At 41.3% G+C, this 16,213-nt stretch overlaps 1 pseudogene; it reads right to left on the bottom strand.

The window, feature by feature from the left end:
• Positions 1 to 2,897: 2,897 nt before the first annotated feature.
• Positions 2,898 to 4,740, bottom strand: LOC138363790 (DNA-directed RNA polymerase II subunit RPB2-like; annotated as a pseudogene).
• Positions 4,741 to 16,213: the final 11,473 nt, after the last annotated feature.

Raw genomic sequence — 16,213 nt, 5'->3', positions numbered from 1 at the left:
TAATGTTGTATACAATGTTCTCAAGGTGCCGTATACATTTATCTCACCATTCTGTATAGAATGTTCTCGGGGTGCTGTATATAATGTTCTCATAGTTCTGTATACAATGTTCTCAACGTGCTGTATACAATATTTTAATGGGGCTGCATACAGTTTTCTCAAGGTCTTTTATTCAATGTTCTCAAGTTGCTGTATACAATGTTCTCATGGGTCGGTATATGGTGTTTTCAAGGTGTTGAATACAATGTTTTCAAGGTGTTGAATACAATGTTCTCAAGGTGGTGTATACAATGTTCTGAAAGTGCTGTATACAGTGTTGTCAAGGTGCAGTATACAGTATTGTCAAGGTGCAGTATACAACGATCTCAAGGTGTTGTATACAGTGTTTTAAGGTGGTGTATACAATATTCTCAAGATACTGCATACAATTTTCTGAAAGTATTGTTTACATTGTTCTCAATGTGCTTTTAGAATGTTTTCATAGTGCTGTATACAATGTTCTCATGGAGCTGTTGTTATGACCCCATGTAGCCTGGGTAGAACGAGTCTACCTTGGGAGAGTTATTCTGCCGTCTGGATCTGATTGAGATGTCAGAGGAAAGATGTATATATTAAATATATAATAAACATCAGTGAATAATTTATGAATATGAGCAGCGGACGAACATTTCAATGTGACATGAAATGAGATGTCAATACTTCGGTGACGTGACGTGACGCTAGCCGGATGTCGTGACCTCACTTGAGCTACGGCAGTCGTCAGAGATCGTTATACTTCGTTGATCGTCTTGAAGGAGGTAGAATATAGTTCCCTGTGTCAGGGCTGGAGTGATGGTTACTTGTTTGCAAGAGTGATGAAGCTGTTGGGGATTTAGTACACCATTTTTCTGTGATTTTGATATATTAGAGGCAACCTGGAAGTGTGTGATGGTCGCGCCTTTGTGGAACTCTAATTCTGTTGCTTCTTCAAGAGGAAGGAAGTAAGCAGGCGTTTCTGTTGTGGAGTCTGCTGGGCGACTCCGTGTACTCAAGTCAGGACTAGAAGAAGACTTGTAAAGCAATCTTAAAGCAACTTTTGTGGGCGGCCTGTGTGAGCGCCAGGGCCTGAGCGCCCCTACGTCATAGATCCCTGCGGTAAGCCTGTTTAATCGTTTGTTAGATTAGCTTCCAGTGTTTGATCGTGTGCCCAGCAATCATGGTGAACATACGTGTATATAGGATTGAAATTTTATTGAGTCATTGAGCTGAAATATGAAATTTAATTTTGGAGAACAAGCTGGAGGGAGGGCGGAGTGGTACATCTTCTCTCGAGAGAGGTCAGTGGATGACTGAGGGGTGGAAGCCCCAAGCATCCCAACGGGAGAGGCTGCCCCCAGCGACGCGTCAAGATATGTTCCCAGGTGGACCCACCCACGATGGGGGAGGACCCCACCGCGGCGGTGCCTTAGTGTTTGAAAGGATGTCGGGTGGAGGAGTATATTTGATGTGACTATATTTATTTATGATTGGTCAGGAAAACACTTTATATTGGCATGGCGATGGATTTGTAGGTTTGTGTGTGAAAAGTTAGTGAAGGAACTTCGTACCAGAAGAGGAGTGTATGCTGAACTCCAAGTGTGAGCTGAAACTCATAGTGGGAGCTGAACTGCAAGGTGGAGTAGGACTTCCAGTGAGGAGTGAACTTCATGGACATAGTGAATCTTCAAGTAGTGTAGGGAGCTACATGTCTTTGTGCGAAGCCGTGTTAGAGAGCTTCACTGACATTTGAGGAAGACTTCAGATACAGCAGACTGGAGGAATTACATGGAGTACCTAACATGATCTTGAGGACCCAGAGAGATGAATTTGATAGTAGATCTCGAGGAATAGAACAGAGAAGTGTTCGGACACAGTGAGGTTTAAGGGAGTGCTTGATTGTGTTTTGGCATGAAAGGCGCAGAGCAAGATTACAGGTTGATGTCTGTTTTATAGTAGGAGTTATACGAATATTTTTATACCCTGTATTTCAGCACAAAGCAGAGAAGCAGCCCATCTATCTTGAGATGATTTCGGGGCTTAGCGTCCCCGTAGCCCGGTCGTTGACCAGGCTTCTTTTATTTGGTACACATCCCCAGGAAACCGCCCGTAGCAGCTGTCTAGCTCCCATGTATCTATTTACTGCTAGGTGAACAGGTGCATCAGGGTGAAAGAAACTCTTCCCATTTGTTTCCGCCACCACCGCGGATCGAACCCGGAACCTTAGGACTACGAATCCCGAGCACTGTCCACTTAGCTGTCAGGCCCCTACTAGCTACATTACTTCATCAGGTGATAAATGTTTTCTGTTTTAATAATTAGTGCACACATACATATGACTTTCATACACCATTAAGAAGCTGCTTATCACCCAAACTTGATCAAGATCATATTGTGATGTATATTCTTAAGCCTATGAAATAATACAGGGTACAATACACCAATATTAAATAGTAAATACAAAAACAAGTACAGTACCATTCTGTATAATAATGTACAAAAGGATGTACTGTACTTTACTCCATTACAAAGAAAACACCATGTAAGAGTTTGCTAACTTTAATACCGTAAGCCACTGAAATAAATATTTTTCTCATAAATTTAAAAAATATGCAAACTGTACTGTATAATTTTGTGTACAGTACCACTGTACTGTATAATTTTGTGTACAGTACCACTGTATTGTATAATTTTGTGTACAGTACCACTGTACCGTATAATTTTATGTACAGTACCACTGTACTGTATAATTTTGTGTACAGTACCACTGTACCATATAATTTTGTGTACAGTACCACTGTATTGTATAATTTTCTGTACAGTACCACTGTACCGTATAATTTTATGTACAGTACCACTGTACTGTATAATTTTGTGTACAGTACCACTGTACTGGATAATTTTGTGTACAGTACCACTGTACTGTACCATGCCTTACTGTACTGTACTTCCAAAATTAAAACATGTTCACTTCATCACCATCATCCTGGGAGCAATGTTCATCGTAATCAATTCTTGGAAAAGTAATTGACATGCATAGGGACATAGGGAAGACGCATCTGGGATATCTGAGTTTTATTGCGGCATCCCTTACATTCAAAGGCATTGTTGCGTACAGTAGCAATAAGATCACACAAGTTGCACACATGAACAGAATATGGGTCACTGACTTCAGACAAACGCACACGGAGAAACTGTGCGGTGCCATGAGCAATCTGGCAATCTTGTTCCATCTCACCGAATCGCAAGCTACCTTCCCTTGCACGACCTCCCATAGGCTACATAACCAAGACCTGCACAGGCCCTCTTGCACGGGAATGGATTTTATCATCTACCATATGCTTCAAACGATGATAATATGTAGGAGTCAGGAAAATCTGAGCATTCATCTTCCGTCCAGTGTGACCACAATACATAATCTCATTGCCTCTTAATTGGTAGCCATACCCTTGTAACAAATTGTATTTTTCTGTACATTCACGGCATCACTGAAGGGCGTAGTATCACCAATTTCACCCTTGTTGGCACCAAGCTTTCCTCGTAAAGCTTCAATTAAATGGCCAATTGTCATTCGGGAGAGAATGGCATGAGGATTAATAATGGTGTCAGGAGTTATACCTTCTGCTGTAAAAGGCATATCCTCCACCCTGTACTGAATACTACAGATACCTTTTTGTCCATGACGGGAGGCAAATTAATCACCAATCTGGGGAATGCGTACAGACCTTACACGAATCTTGATAAAATGATCACCATCTACGTTCACAGTCAGCATGACATGGTCCACAATGCCAGTTTCCGAGCCCCTCAAAAATACACTGGCATCTCTCTTCCTGAACCGTCTTGGATGACCATCTAATTCATCCTCATTTTCTGGCAGTGATGGTTTTGCCCAGTTACCCGTGGCCAGAGAATATCGCAGTCTATCAGAAATCAGCTTAGGCTTAACTGCAACATCCAACCCATACTCTTGACCTTTATCTAAGAGTTTCTGAGCGTGCATACGAACTTCTTTTATCAAGTTCCGGAATAATCCTAGGGAAAGTAAGGTCATGAGAGGACCGGCCAAATCTAGCCTCTTGTTTCCATAGTGATCATGATCATCTAGCTCTCGTCGACCTAAAGCGGCAAGCAAAAGCCAGTGAACCATGTACTCTAGAATGTATGCCTTCTTTGTCTCACAAAAATCTGATACACCAACGTGAGGTAACATTTCTTTCTGCAAAATCTCACGGGCAAATTTATGCGCTTCTCTTTTGTTACACCAAGTCTAATACCGAGTAAACCAATAAAGTTCAATGCAACATTCTGCTCCTGAATTACAGAGGCTTCGTCCATAGATGGCTTTACCATTTCCATCATCTCAGGATCATCAAAATCATAGATGATATGTTCAAAAATATCTCGATCTGCTACAAAGCCCAAAGCACGAAACACAACAAACAAAGCAGATTTATTAGCACTACTTCCACCCCTAGCCATCATGTTGATCCAAAGAGTGGGTACAGGTCGTGCAGAGTGCTCAATACACGAGCGGGTTTCGCACTTGTAAGCATATTTACTTTCCTTCATACTGGACACGTACACGGTGTTTGTCGCCATCTTCTCCTGGGCAATCAGCATTTTCTCTGAGCCGTTGATAATGAATTAAGGATCAAGAGGACATTCGTTAACCTCGTGAAGTTATACAAGAGTATAACATATATAGTTGTGTATAACATAAAAGAAGTATGCATATTTAGGATGCAGTAGGTTGTGAACTGAGGAGTGAGCAGCAACCTAGTACGATTATAGGATGAAGACTAAAGGGGAATATTGGGCTGCTACCAACTGATAAGCAGCCTAAGGAGTTGCATAGTAATATAACTATTCTTGTATATGTGTGTATTAAATGTCTCATATGTTGGCTGGTTTTATCTCTAGTTCTGGTGAGGCTTCCTGGCAAGTGAGAGAAAGAAAGACACGGCTATAACTTGGGTGATAGTGGACTATAACTAACTAAGGGGAATTGAGAGATCATCCCACAGTAAGGAGAGTGCTGGGAATCACGGCTTCTCGAGAGCGGGTGTGTACTCATGACAACTAGGCAGTGTGAGCCGAACCCCTGTATAAAGGTGCCGTTGAACCCCCTCTCCCTGAACCAGACGCTTACCACTGTGATCCCCCAAATAATTGCAAGCCCTCCAGTGTCCATTGCTGGTCGACTGACGGCAGCAGAAGTGAGGCTGTCGTGGTCGGTCATTTATCTGTCAGGGCGTGGTTGGGTTTCTCTGTTCGACGATAAGATAGTATCAGGAGGGGTCAAATAGCCAAGATTCATTATATAAAACACCCAACACCCCCCCACACGCTCTGATACTGAACAAAATGTTATCGTGGTGCACTAAACAATGCTCTCAAGATATTACATCCAATGATTTCATGGTACTGTATAATTTGTTTTAATAGTGTTGTATACAATGTTCTTAATTTAAGGTGGTGTATGCAGTGTCCTCGTGGAGCTGTATACAGTGTTTCCAATGTGCTGTATACAATGTTTTCAAGGTGATGTACACAATATTCTCAAAGTGCTGAATACAATGTTGTCAAGGTGCTGTATATAATTCTCAAGGTGCAGGATACAATGTTCTCAAAGTGATGGATGAAATGTTCTCATGGAGCTGTGTACAATGTTAACAAGGTGTTGAGCACAGTGTTCCTAAGGTGCTGAACACAGAATTCATAAGGTGCTGTGTGCAATGTTCTGAAGGTGTTGAACACAGTGTTCTCAAGGTGCTGTGTACAATGTTCTCAATGCGCTGTATTCAGTGATCTCAATGAGCTGTACTATTTTTTTTTGAGATATATACAAGAGTTGTTACATTCTTGTACAGCCACTAGTACGCGTAGCGTTTCGGGCAGGTCCCTGGAATACGATCCCCGCCGCGAAGAATCGTTGTTACAACCAAGTACCCATTTTACTGTTGAGTTAAACAGAGGCTACAGTTAAGGATTTGCGCCCAGTAAATCTTCCCCGGCCAGGATACGATATTTATATTTATACAGGTCAGGATATATATATTACAGGATATTTAATGTTCTCAAGGTGCTGTATATTATATTCTCAACGTGCGGTACATAATGTTCTCAAGATCCTGTATACAATATTCTTAAGATGTTATATACAATGTTCTCAAGGCGCTATATACAATATGTTCTCAAGGTGCTGTATACAATGTTATCAAAGTGCTGTATACAATATTCTCAAGGTGCTGTATACAATGTTTTTAAGGTGCTGTATACAATTTTTCAAGGAGCAAGATACAATGTTTTCATAATGTTGTATGCAATATTCTCAGGGTTATGAATATAATGTTTTTAAAGTGCTGAATATAACATTCTCAAGGTGGATAATACAATGTTCTCAGGGTGCTGTATACACTGTTCTCAAGGAGCTGAATATAATGTTCTCAACGTGGAGAATACAATGTTCCCATAATGTTAAGTACAATGTTCTCATAGAGATGAATACATCGTTCCTAAGGCACATACAATGTTAGCATTGTGGAGAATACAATGTTCTCATTGTGCTGGTATTCGGTGTTCTCATAAAGTTGTATAAAACGTTCAATATTAATACAATAATAACACCTGAATACAAGGTGTTGTATACAATAGTGCTGTATACAATGTTCTCAAGGTCATGAATACAATGTTTCAAGGTTCTACATACATTGTTCTCAAGGAACCGTATGCAATAGTCTCAAAGTGCTGTTTTAAAGAGTTCTCAAGGTTCTGTATACAGAGTTCTCAAGGTTCTGTATACAGAGTTCTCAAGGTGTTCTATAGAATGTTCACAAGGTGTTCTATACAACGTTCTCAAGGCAGCATCACCTACCACGACAGCATCATTCTATACATCCTAAGGGGGATGTATAGAATGTTCATAAGGTATTGTATACAATGTTCTCAAGGTACTGTATGCAATGTTCTCAAGGTGCTGTATTGAATGTTCCCAAGGTGTTGAATACAATGTTCTAAAGGTGCTGTATACAATGTCATAAAGGTGCTGTATACAATGGTCTAAAGGTGCTGTATACAATGTTCTCAAGGTTCTGTATACAGTTTGCTCTAGGTACTGAATACAATGTTCCAAAGGTGCTGAGTATATTGTTCCCAAAAATGGAGAATACAATGTTTTCATGGTGCTGTATACAATGTTTTAATAGAGTTGAGTTCCTACGGTGATGTATACTTCGTTCCTAAGGTGATATATACAATGTTCTCGTGGTGAAGAATACAATGTTCTCAAGGTGTTGATACAATGTTCACAAAGTGCTGTATACAGAGTTCTCAAGGTTCTGTATACAATGTTCCCAAGGTGCTGTATACAATGTTCTCAAAGTGCTGTATACAGAATTATCAAGGTGCTGTGTAAAATGTTCTCAAGATGCTGTATACAATGTTCTTAAGGTGCTGTGTACAGAGATCATCAGGTTCTGTATACGATGATCTCAGGTTTTTGCATACATTTGCTTTCAAGGTGCCCTATGCAATGTTATCATGAGGTTATCTTGAGATGGTTTCGGAGCTTTACTGTCCCCGCGGCCCGGTCCTCGACCAGGCCTCCACCCCCCAGGAAGCAGCCCGTGACAGCTGACTAACACCCAGGTACCTATTTTACTGCTAGGTAACAGGGGTATAGGGTGAAAGAAACTCTGCCCATTGTTACTCGCCGGCGCCCGGGATTGAACCCGGGACCACAAGATCACAAGTCCAGTGTGCTGTCCGTTCGGCTGACCGGCTCCCATAGGTGCTGTATACAGAGTTCTTAAGGTTCTGTAAATTATGATCTCTAAATGCTATATACAATGTTCTCAGTTTTCTGTATACAATGTTGTCAATGTGCTGTATACAATGTTGTCAATGTGCTGAATACAATGTTTTCAACGTTTTGTAAGCAATGTTCTCAACATGCTGTATATACTGTTCTCATGGTGATGTAAATAATTTTTTTAGGCTGTGAACACAATGTTTTCATTGCGCTGTATAAAAAGTTCTCATGAAGCTGTATACAATGTTCTCAAGGTTCTGTGTACAATGTTCTCAAGGTCCTGTATATAGAGTTCTCATGGTTCTGTATACAATGTTCTCAAGGCACTGTATAGAATGTTCTGAAGGGGCTGTCTACAATGTTCTAAAGAGGCTTTATACGTTATTCTCTTGGTACTGTATACAATGTTCTCAAGGTTGGGTATGCAATGTTCTCAAGTTGCTGCATTTAGAGTTCTCAAGTTGCTGTATTTAGAGTTCTCAAGGTTCTGTATACAATGATCTCAAGGTTCTGCATACATTGTTCTCAAGATGCCGTATGCAATGTTCTTAGGGTGATGTATACAGATTTCTCAAGGTTCTGTATGCAATGTTCTCAAGGTGCTGAATAGAATATTCTCAAGGTGTCGAATACAAAGTTCTCAAGGTGCTGTATACAATGTGCTCAATGTAGTGAATACAATGTTCTCAAGATACTGTATAGAATGTTTTCGTGGTGCTGAATACAATGTCCTCAATGTTCTGTATATTCTGTTTTCTTGGTGCTTTGTACAATGTTCTCAAGGTGCAGTAAACAATGCTTTCAAGGTGCTGAATTCCACGTCCTCAACGTCCTGTATATACTGTTCTCATGGTGCTCTATACAATGTTCCCCAAGGTGGAGAAAAAAATGTTTTATGGTTTTGTATGCAATGTTCTCATAGAGTTAAATACATAGCTCCTAAGGCGCTGTATTCAATGTGCTCAACGTGCTTTATACAAAATTCTTAAGTTGCTGTATACAGCGTTCTACTGGCTCTATATACAACGTTCTCAAGGTTCTGCATACATAGTTCTCAAGGCTCTGAATAGAATGTTCTCAAGATGTTGTATAGAATGTTCTCAATGAATTGAATACAATGTTCTTAAGATGCTGTTTATTCAATGTTCTCAAGGTGCTGTATACAATGTTCTCAAGGTGCAGTTTACAATGTTTTCAAGGAGCTGTATGATATTCTCTCAGGGTGCTGTATACAATGTTCCCCAAGGTGCTAAAATATAATGTTCTAAAGGTGCGGTATACAGTTTGCTCAAGATGCTGAATACAATGTTCTCAAGGTGCTGAGTATATTGTGTTGAAAAGTGGAGTATACAATGTTCTCATGGTGCTGTATACAATGTTCCCATGGTGCTGTATACAATGTTCTCATGGTGCTGTATACAATGTTCTCATGGTGCTGTATACAATGTTCTCATGGTGCTGTATACAATGTTTTGAATGTACCGTTTACAATGTTTTCAAAGTGCTGAATACAATGTTCTCAATGTTCTGTACACAATATTCTCATGGTGCTGTATACAATGTTTTCAAGTGGCAGTATATAATGCTTTTAAGGTGCTGAATTCAATGTTCTCAATATGCTGTATACAAACCTCTCAACATGCTGAATATACTGTTCTCATGTGCTGTAAACAATTTTTTTAGGCTGTTTTCATTGCGCTGTATACAAAGTTCTCATGGAGCTGTATACAATGTTCTAAAGGTGCTGTTTACAATGTTCTCAAGGTGCTGTATAGAATATACTCAAGGTTCGGCAAACATTGTTCTCAAGGTGCCGTATGGCATGTTCTCAAGGTGTTGTATACATTGTTCTCAAAGTATTGTATACAATGTTTTTTAGGTGCTGTATAAAATGTACTCAAAGTAGGCGATGAGTCACAATAACGTGGCTGAAGTATGTTGACCAGACCACACACTAGAAATTTGAAGGGACGACGACGTTTCGGTCCGTCCTGGACCATTCTCAAGTCGATTGTGATGAGGACAGGTAGGGACAGGCATTAAATAGGCAAGAGAGAGCTGAGGAGGAAAGTCAGGTGTAGGGGATAGTAGCAATGAGAACTGCAGCAGGCCTAATGGCCCATACGAGGCAGCTCCTATTATAACCACCGAAGGAGATAGTAATAGGAATAAGAAGAGGATAGCAAGGGAGCGTAGAAGACAATGAACAGAAAAAGGGAGAAGAGAGAAGGAAAGGGAAAGAGAAAGAAAGAAATGGAAGGGGGAAAGCTTATGTTAAGTCACGTTTGTTAGAAAGATTAGAGCATTTGAGTATATACTGTGAAAGGGAAGAGTCCACAGCAACAAAGCCAGGACTCAAGTTCATGTTGGGTACATTGTTAATAAGAGCCGATTCTACAAGACGGCGTCTGTGTAGTGTAGAGGCAGGAAAGATTAATTTGGAGGAAGACCAATCAATGGGATGATTAGAATCCCTCACATGGCAAAAGAGAGCATTGTTAGTGTCAGCAGACTTAACACTTCTCTTGTGTTCTTTAAGTCTGTCATTCAGTGTACGGCCAGTTTCGCCAAAGTATTGGAGAGGACAAGATGAACAGGAAATAGAGTAGACACCAGCAGCATTAGAGGCAGGAGGAGCAGTGTGAACTAGATTGCTGCGAAGTGTGTTAGTTTGTCGAAAGGCGAGTTTAATGTCAAGAGGACGAAAGGTATTGGTAAAAGTTTTGAGTTCAGATATGAAGGGAAGACATAGTACAGTGCTACTAGTGTTGGAAGCAGGTTTAGGATGAAAGAAATTTCGTTTTGCTTGAGAGTGGGCACAGTTGATGAAATGCAAAGGATAACCAAGGCGAGAGAATGATTTGTAGATAAAGGCAATTTCAGAATCAAGAAACTGAGGGTCGCTGATGCGTAGAGCGCGGAGGAAGAGAGAGACGAGGACACTTTTCTTAACAGAAGGAGGATGGTAGGAAAAGAAGTGAATGTACATGCCACTATGCATGGGTTTACGGTAGACAGAGAAAGAGAACCCAGACACAGAGCTGTGAACATGAACATCAAGAAAAGGAAGGAGGGAATTAGATTCCCACTCAACTTTGAAATGGATAGAAGGAGCCAGATTGTTAAGAGAGGCGAGGAAAGGCTGGAAAAGATTAAGGTCATGAGGCCATAAAGCAAAAATGTCATCAACATAGCGAAGCCAGAGAGAGGGACGAGTATCAATAGAAGGAAGAAGAACAGTTTCGAAGTATTCCATGTAGAAATTAGCAAGAACAGGGGAGAGAGGGGAACCCATAGCGACACCGAAAGTTTGAGTGAAATATTTACCGTTGAAAGAGAAAGAGTTAGATTCAACACAGAGTCTAATGAGATCGAGGAAAACGTCAGTGGGAAGTGGGAGAGGAAGGAGACCCTCTGACGCCTTCTGTCTGAGGAAAGAGAGAACGTCATCGAGCGGAACATTAGTGAACAGAGAGTCGACATCAAGACTAAGCATTTTACAAGAGGGTTGCAGGCGCAGTCTTTCTATGAAGTCCTGAGAGTGACGAAGGTGGGCAGGGGAAAAAGTGCCAAGGTAAGGTGTCAGGGTTTTAGCGAGCCAGGAGGCAAGAGGATTGCTGACAGAGCCCCGTGAAGAAATGATAGGACGAAGAGGAACACCAGGTTTATGAGTCTTAGGAAGACCATAGAAATAAGGAAGAGAAGGGCAGATGACACGGAAACGTTTAATGAGATCAAAGTCAGGAGGGCAAAGACTAGAGAGCTGTCTTAGTTTGCGGTTAAAGGAAGTTTTGAGGCGATCTAAAGGGTTAGAAGTCAGAGGAGCATAAGTGTGAGAGTCAGAGAGCAAGACATCTGCTTTTCGGAGGTAGTCCTCACGGTCAAGGACAACCACCGAATTGCTTTTGTCTGAAGGAAGGATAAGAATAGAGTTGTTAGATTTCAGGGAGGCAAGGGCAAGCTGGAAGCGACGAGGAAGGTGGTTATTTTTAGAAAACAAGCTGTCAAGAACGGGGATAAGGGCCCCTCTAAAGGCAGACAGGTCCGAAAGAGTACTAGAGTTAGAATTGACAAACCTGTCAAAGGAACTAATGAGATCAATACCACAGCGTGGGCCAGGGGAAGTAGCAAAAGACAGACAAAGACCAAGAAGTTCTTGCTGGTGCTTAGAAAGAGAGTAGGACGAAAGGTTGGTAACACAGTCAGAGAGAGAGTATTTGGCCCAAGGACTGTTGGAGATCAGGCGTTGAAGTTTGTTGTGTAGTGTGGAGGAGTGGTGGGAAGAGGAGACGTGAGCAGTGTCAAATGCAATTGGAAAAATGATATTGCATAGATCACTGGGAAGAGAAGAGGACAGAAAGCGTTGCTGTTGACGAACAGCAAGAAAAGCCTCGTCAACTTGCAAGGAGGTGGCATGAATAAGTTCTTGAAGAAGAAGGCGGGCATGTTCAGGGAAAGGAGATCCCGAAGTGTTGAACTGGAGAAAGTGAGATAAAGAATGAGGGAGAACTTGCTCAGCAAGACAGTCTTTAAGAAACCTGAGCTGGTTCTTTCGACGCTTGGCGGCAAGAAGGGAAGATTCAAAGGCGCGAAAAGGCCGTTTGAAGGAAGGTAGAGCATCAAAGAAATTAAACAGAGTAAGACGCGTACGTGTGGTATCCATATGCAGGCGATGAGTCACAATAACGTGGCTGAAGTATGTTGACCAGACCACACACTAGAAATTTGAAGGGACGACGACGTTCCCACCACTCCTCCACACTACACAACAAACTTCAACGCCTGATCTCCAACAGTCCTTGGGCCAAATACTCTCTCTCTGACTGTGTTACCAACCTTTCGTCCTACTCTCTTTCTAAGCACCAGCAAGAACTTCTTGGTCTTGGTCTGTCTTTTGCTACTTCCCCTGGCCCACGCTGTGGTATTGATCTCATTAGTTCCTTTGACAGGTTTGTCAATTCTAACTCTAGTACTCTTTCGGACCTGTCTGCCTTTAGAGGGGCCCTTATCCCCGTTCTTGACAGCTTGTTTTCTAAAAATAACCACCTTCCTCGTCGCTTCCAGCTTGCCCTTGCCTCCCTGAAATCTAACAACTCTATTCTTATCCTTCCTTCAGACAAAAGCAATTCGGTGGTTGTCCTTGACCGTGAGGACTACCTCCGAAAAGCAGATGTCTTGCTCTCTGACTCTCACACTTATGCTCCTCTGACTTCTAACCCTTTAGATCGCCTCAAAACTTCCTTTAACCGCAAACTAAGACAGCTCTCTAGTCTTTGCCCTCCTGACTTTGATCTCATTAAACGTTTCCGTGTCATCTGCCCTTCTCTTCCTTATTTCTATGGTCTTCCTAAGACTCATAAACCTGGTGTTCCTCTTCGTCCTATCATTTCTTCACGGGGCTCTGTCAGCAATCCTCTTGCCTCCTGGCTCGCTAAAACCCTGACACCTTACCTTGGCACTTTTTCCCCTGCCCACCTTCGTCACTCTCAGGACTTCATAGAAAGACTGCGCCTGCAACCCTCTTGTAAAATGCTTAGTCTTGATGTCGACTCTCTGTTCACTAATGTTCCGCTCGATGACGTTCTCTCTTTCCTCAGACAGAAGGCGTCAGAGGGTCTCCTTCCTCTCCCACTTCCCACTGACGTTTTCCTCGATCTCATTAGACTCTGTGTTGAATCTAACTCTTTCTCTTTCAACGGTAAATATTTCACTCAAACTTTCGGTGTCGCTATGGGTTCCCCTCTCTCCCCTGTTCTTGCTAATTTCTACATGGAATACTTCGAAACTGTTCTTCTTCCTTCTATTGATACTCGTCCCTCTCTCTGGCTTCGCTATGTTGATGACATTTTTGCTTTATGGCCTCATGACCTTAATCTTTTCCAGCCTTTCCTCGCCTCTCTTAACAATCTGGCTCCTTCTATCCATTTAAAAGTTGAGTGGGAATCTAATTCCCTCCTTCCTTTTCTTGATGTTCATGTTCACAGCTCTGTGTCTGGGTTCTCTTTCTCTGTGTACCGTAAACCCATGCATAGTGGCATGTACATTCACTTCTTTTCCTACCATCCTCCTTCTGTTAAGAAAAGTGTCCTCGTCTCTCTCTTCCTCCGCGCTCTACGCATCAGCGACCCTCAGTTTCTTGATTCTGAAATTGCCTTTATCTACAAATCATTCTCTCGCCTTGGTTATCCTTTGCATTTCATCAACTGTGCCCACTCTCAAGCAAAACGAAATTTCTTTCATCCTAAACCTGCTTCCAACACTAGTAGCACTGTACTATGTCTTCCCTTCATATCTGAACTCAAAACTTTTACCAATACCTTTCGTCCTCTTGACATTAAACTCGCCTTTCGACAAACTAACACACTTCGCAGCAATCTAGTTCACACTGCTCCTCCTGCCTCTAATGCTGCTGGTGTCTACTCTATTTCCTGTTCATCTTGTCCTCTCCAATACTTTGGCGAAACTGGCCGTACACTGAATGACAGACTTAAAGAACACAAGAGAAGTGTTAAGTCTGCTGACACTAACAATGCTCTCTTTTGCCATGTAAGGGATTCTAATCATCCCATTGATTGGTCTTCCTCCAAATTAATCTTTCCTGCCTCTACACTACACAGACGCCGTCTTGTAGAATCGGCTCTTATTAACAATGTACCCAACATGAACTTGAGTCCTGGCTTTGTTGCTGTGGACTCTTCCCTTTCACAGTATATACTCAAATGCTCTAATCTTTCTAACAAACGTGACTTAACATAAGCTTTCCCCCTTCCATTTCTTTCTTTCTCTTTCCCTTTCCTTCTCTCTTCTCCCTTTTTCTGTTCATTGTCTTCTACGCTCCCTTGCTATCCTCTTCTTATTCCTATTACTATCTCCTTCGGTGGTTATAATAGGAGCTGCCTCGTATGGGCCTTTAGGCCTGCTGCAGTTCTCATTACTACTATCCCCTACACCTGACTTTCCTCCTCAGCTCTCTCTTGCCTATTTAATGCCTGTCCCTACCTGTCCTCATCACAATCGACTTGAGAATGGTCCAGGACGGACCGAAACGTCGTCGTCCCTTCAAATTTCTAGTGTGTGGTCTGGTCAACGTACTCAAAGTATTCTCTGCAATGTTTTCAAGATTCTCTATACAATGTTCTCAAGGTGATGAATATAATTTTTTCAAGTTGGAGATTACATTGTGCTAAATAGAATGTTCTCATAGAGTTCAAAGCATCGTTCCTAAGGGGGATGTATACAATGTTCTCATGGTGGAGAATACAATGTTCTCATTGTGCTGTATTCAATGTTCTCATAGATTTGTATACAACGTTCGTAAGGTGCTGAAAACAATATTCTCATGGTGCTGTATACAATGTTGTCAATGTGCTGTATACAATGTTGTCAATGTGCTGTATACAATGTTCTCAAGGTGTTGAAAACAATGTTCTCAATTTGTTGTATACAATGTTCTCAAGGTGCTATATACAATGTTCACAAGGTTCTGTATTCAATGATCTCAAGGTGTTGTATAGAATGTTCTAAACGGTTGTATACAATGTTCTCAATGAACCATATGCAATGTTTTTAAGATACTGGATACAATGTTCTCAAGTTGATGTATACAATGTTCTCTAGGTTCTGTATACAATGTTCTTAAGGTGCTGTATAGAATGCTCTCAAGGTGTTGTATGCAATGTTCTCAAGGTGCTGTCTACAATGTTTCCAAGGTTCTGTATACTGCACTGTATAGAATGCTCCCAAGGTGTTGTATACAATGTTCACAAGGTGCTTTATACAATGTTCTCAAGTTGCAGTATACAATGCTTTCAACGTGATGTATACAATATTCGGAAGGTGCTGTAAACAATGCTTTCAACGTGATGTATACAATATTCGGAAGGTGCTGTAAACAATGTTCTCATTGTGCTGTATACAGAGTTCACCAGGATCTGTATACGGTGTTCACATCGTTTTGCATACATTGTTCTCAAGGTGCCGTATGTAATGTTCTAAAGGTGCTGTATACAGAGTTCTCAAGGTGCTATATACAATGTTCCCAAGGTGCCGTATACAATGTTCTCAATTTACTGTTTACAATGTTCTAAATGTGCTGATTGCAATGTTCTCAAAGATCTGCGTATATTGTTCTTAAGGTGCCGTATGTAATAATCTGAAAGTGCTGTATACAAAGTCCTCAAGGTTCTGTATATAGTGTTCTCAAGGTTCTGTATATAGTGTTCTCAAGGTGATGTATATAATGTTCTCAAGGTGATGTATACAGTGTTATTGAGGTGCAGTATACAATGCTTTCAAGATTCTGAATTCAATGTTTTGAAGGTGCTGAATACAACGTTCTCAACGTGCTGTATATACTGTTCTCATGGTGCTGTACAATTTTATCAG

This window comes from Procambarus clarkii, chromosome 11 (assembly GCF_040958095.1).
Source record: "Procambarus clarkii isolate CNS0578487 chromosome 11, FALCON_Pclarkii_2.0, whole genome shotgun sequence".
NCBI classification, from domain to species: Eukaryota; Metazoa; Arthropoda; class Malacostraca; order Decapoda; family Cambaridae; genus Procambarus; species Procambarus clarkii.
Note: the sequence above shows the minus strand (reverse complement) of the source record. Positions and strands in the feature narration are given on the sequence as shown.